This window comes from Leptodactylus fuscus, chromosome 1 (assembly GCF_031893055.1).
Source record: "Leptodactylus fuscus isolate aLepFus1 chromosome 1, aLepFus1.hap2, whole genome shotgun sequence".
In the NCBI taxonomy this organism is placed as follows: Eukaryota; Metazoa; Chordata; class Amphibia; order Anura; family Leptodactylidae; genus Leptodactylus; species Leptodactylus fuscus.
In genome coordinates, this window is record NC_134265.1 from 25,972,173 (window position 1) to 25,977,248 (window position 5,076).

The following is a 5,076-nucleotide window of genomic DNA, read 5'->3' on the forward strand; positions in this document are numbered from 1 at the left end:
GACAGATAGGAAGGATATGAGATAGATAGATAGATAGATAGATAGATAGATAGATAGATAGGAAGGATATGAGATAGATAGATAGATAGATAGATAGATAGATAGATAGATAGATAGACAGATAGGAGATAGATAGATAGATAGATAGATAGATAGATAGGAAGGATATGAGATAGATAGATAGATAGATAGATAGATAGATAGATAGATAGACAGATAGGAGATAGATAGATAGATAGATAGATAGATAGATAGATAGATAGATAGAAGATAGCTAGATAGACAGATAGATAGACAGATAGGAAGGATATGAGATAGATAGATAGATGATAGATAGACAGATAGATAGACAGATAGGAAGGATATGAGATAGATAGATAGATAGATAGATAGATAGATAGATAGATAGGAAGGATATGAGATAGATAGATAGATAGATAGATAGATAGATAGATAGATAGATAGATAGGAAGGATATGAGATAGATAGATAGATAGATAGATAGATAGATAGATAGATAGATAGACAGATAGGAGATAGATAGATAGATAGATAGATAGATAGATAGATAGATAGAAGATAGCTAGATAGACAGATAGATAGACAGATAGGAAGGATATGAGATAGATAGATAGATGATAGATAGACAGATAGATAGACAGATAGGAAGGATATGAGATAGATAGATAGATAGATAGATAGGAAGGATATGAGATAGATAGATAGATAGATAGATAGATAGATAGATAGATAGATAGGAAGGATATGAGATAGATAGATAGATAGATAGATAGATAGATAGATAGATAGATAGGAAGGATATGAGATAGATAGATAGATAGATAGATAGATAGATAGATAGAGATAGATAGATAGATAGATAGATAGATAGATAGATAGATAGATAGATAGATAGATAGGAAGGATATGAGATAGATAGATAGATAGATAGATAGATAGACAGATAGGAGATAGATAGATAGATAGATAGATAGATAGATAGATAGGAAGGATATGAGATAGATAGATAGATAGATAGATAATAGACAGATAGACAGATAGATAGACAGATAGGAAGGATATGAGATAGATAGATAGATAGATAGATAGATAGATAGATAGAAGATAGCTAGATAGACAGATAGATAGACAGATAGGAAGGATATGAGATAGATAGATAGATGATAGATAGACAGATAGATAGACAGATAGGAAGGATATGAGATAGATAGATAGATAGATAGATAGATAGATAGATAGATAGATGATAGATAGGAAGGATATGAGAGAGATAGATAGATAGATATGAGATAGATAGATAGATAGATAGATAGATAGATAGATAGATAGATAGGAAGGATATGAGATAGATAGATAGATAGATAGATAGATAGATAGATGATAGATAGATGATAGACAGATAGATAGATAGATAGATAGATAGATAGATAGGAGATAGATAGATAGATAGATAGATAGATAGGAGATAGATAGAAGATAGCTAGATAGATAGAAGATAGATAGATAGATAGATAGATAATAGACAGATAGATAGACAGATAGGAAGGATATGAGATAGATAGATATGAGATAGATAGATAGATAGATAGATAGATAGAAGATAGATAGATAGATAGAAGATAGCTAGATAGATAGATAGATAGAAGATAGATAGATAGATAGAAGATAGCTAGATAGATAGATAGATAGATAGATAGATAGATAGATAGATAGATAGATAGATAGACAGATAGGAAGGATATGAGATAGATAGATAGATATGAGATAGATAGATAGATAGATAGATAGATAGATAGATAGAAGATAGATAGATAGATAGATAGATAGATAGATAGATAGATAGAAGATAGCTAGATAGACAGATAGACAGAGATAGATAGGAGATAGATAGATAGATAGATAGATAGATAGATAGATAGATAGATAGATAGATAGATAAGATACTGTACAACTTCTACAATGATACATTCTAAATTCAGCAGCACAAATCTTTCTCCTTGGCTGTCTGACTATTACAATGTATCAGTTTGGAGTCCAGGTTGTTTAGAAGATTATCTAAGGGTACATTCACACTGAGTAAACGCTAGCTTATTCTGAACGTAAAACACGTTCAGAATAAGCGGCGTCTAAAGCAGCTCCATTCATTTCTATGGGAGCGGGGATACGAGCGCTCCCCATAGAAATGAATGGGCTGCTTCTTTCACTCCGTGCAGTCCCATTGAAGTGAATGGGGAGTGCCGGCGTGTACGCTCCGGCATGAGCAGAGCTTGCCGTATACGCCGGCACTCCCCATTCACTTCAATGGGACTGCACGGAGTGAAAGAAGCAGCCCATTCATTTCTATGGGGAGCGCTCGTATCCCCGCTCCCATAGAAATGAATGGAGCTGCTTTAGACGCCGCTTATTCTGAACGTGTTTTACGTTCAGAATAAGCTAGCGTTTACTCAGTGTGAATGTACCCTAAGGCTAGGTTCACACCTGTGTTCGGATTTCCATTTGTGGAGGTCTGCTTAGGGATCCCCAAAATGAAATACTAATAGGGCAGATTTACTAGTAACAATGCACCAGAATTCTCACATTAAGCTACAGCTCTGATACACAGGCCATGGGACACATATATATAACTCCTTTAGATACTTTCCGTGCTGTATTTGACAAAGGGGCGTGGCCGAAGATTCTAGAGTGCGTCCATATATTTACAATTGCTATAAATGAATACAGTGCCGTTACATATTCCTATACATTATTAACCGCAGGATACACAGAGAAGATAAGAGAACGCCAGTAACTGAGACAAGTAGTGTCGGAGGATTCTCTATCGCTGCGCTGATAACCAAAGGTCTTCACAGGTCTTTGTCAAGCTAGAGAGAGAAGAAAAGAGAAATCAATTCAATCAGGATCGATGTTCTTTTGAGTGATTCATCTAGTGTTTCATGTAGTGCATAGATGTAGCAGAGCTGAATTTGTCATTACACTGTTTCTATAGTGTATGGTGATACTGAACGTGAGAGAACTAATGACACGAGAAGCCAGAACCTCACACCGCCATTACACAGTCCATGCACACGCCAAACAGATTCAATCAAGGTCCGACTTGAACTCAAAACTTTGGGGTTTCAATGACCCAAGCCAGATGTGAAGTTATTATACACGGGGGTCTCTTCAAACCCCAGGGGAGATGCGGAAAAATAATAAAGAATACTTCCCTTCTCTCATCTCTTCTACGTATCCTTGCAGCGACCAACACTCCCTCTGTGCCCTCTTCCAGCCTCTTGGGTCACACCCTAATCCCAGGGGTCACCACTGAGGCCCAAGAAAACATCAACATCATGAAACTTGCATAGCGTAACGTCATGATGATGGCGTTCCCCATTTGATCACTGGGACTCAATCACAGGCCGAGAGGGCATGAGGTCACCTAGGAGGCCAGAAGAGGACACAGAGTGAGCGCCAGACATTGCAAGGATGCACAGAAGAGGGGACGGAAGGAGAGAATTAAAGTTTGCTATATTTTACATCTCCCCTGAGCCTTCACCTATTATACTCTGGGGTCTGAAGTCACTTCTGTATCATGAGGAACTTATTCGAGTCGAACCCAAAATAAATCTTCAGAGGTTTCCCATCTCTAACCAGTGACAACCCCATATTATATAGTCATATCTCTCTTCCCTCACAAGCACAACTATACTCCCCCTAGAGCTGTAGCTACTGTAGACCCCAAGTATGGATCTTATACCATGGAACTAATCAGTGGCGTAACTAGGAATGGTGGGGGCCCATGGCGAACTTTTGACATGCCCCCCCCCCCCAACCGACGCCCTCGACCGACCCCTCCTCCGCATTCCTGCGCACTGTATTATGCCCCATAGTGGCCCCTGCACACACTATTATGCCCCTTAGTGGTCCCTGCACACACTATTATATCCCTCAGTGGCCCCTGCACACAGAATTATGTCCCATAGTGGACCCTGCACACAGTATTATGCCCCATATTGGCCCCTGCACACAGTATTATGCCCCATAGTGGCCCCTGCACACGGTATTATGCCCCATAGTGACCCCTGCACATGGTATTATGCCCCATAGTGGCCCCTGCACACAGTATTATGCCCCATAGTGGCCCCTGCACACAGTATTATGCCCCATAGTGGCCCCTGCACACAGTATTATTCCCCATAGTGGCCCCTGCACACAGTATTATCCCCCATAGTGGCCCCTGCACACAGTATTATGCCCCACAGTGGCCCCTGCACACAGTATTATTCCCCATAGTGGCCCCTGCACACACTATTATGCCCCTTAGTGGCCCCCGCACACAGTATTATCCCCCATAGTGTCCCCTGCACACAGTATTATCCCCCATAGTGGCCCCTGCACACAGTATTATCCCCCATAGTGGCCCCTGTACACAGTATTATGCCCCATAGTGTCCCCTGCACAGAGTATTATCCCCCATAGTGTCCCCTGCACACAGTATTATCCCCCATAGTGGCCCGGGATCAGGCTAAGGACCAGACCAGAATCCCTATTACGGGCAAGAGAACAATACACAAGCCAGGGTCAAAAACCAGGAGAGTTCTGGAATAGCCAAACCAAAAGCAGATGATCAATTCCAGGAGGTCACAGATAAAACCAAGTAAGCACTTGAAGGGTAAACCAGGAGAAGCAGCCAGAATTGGTAAGCCAGGAAATCACAGGCCAGAACCAAATTTACAATAAGATAATCCTTTAATAGTCCCAATGTGTTACAGCCGCATGATAATAGATACCCAACCTCAGACTTGCATTGGACAGCGGGGAGGCACTCTGCAGCTCAAAGTAGTGACTGGCTGAACAGACCCAGCCAGAATTTGGCTGGAAGGGAAGAACTGACAACCTTATGCAACGGCTGCAAAGTGGAGAAGCAGAAATGGACTGACATTACTAACAGCAGTTCTGTATTGCTCCACAGCCTCTGCCTCCAAATTCTTGCAAATCTACAAACAGAAGAGGTGAGCACATGGAAGAGAATACCACATGGTCGGAGGGTCAGACTACCCTAAAGGTTTCTTTGTA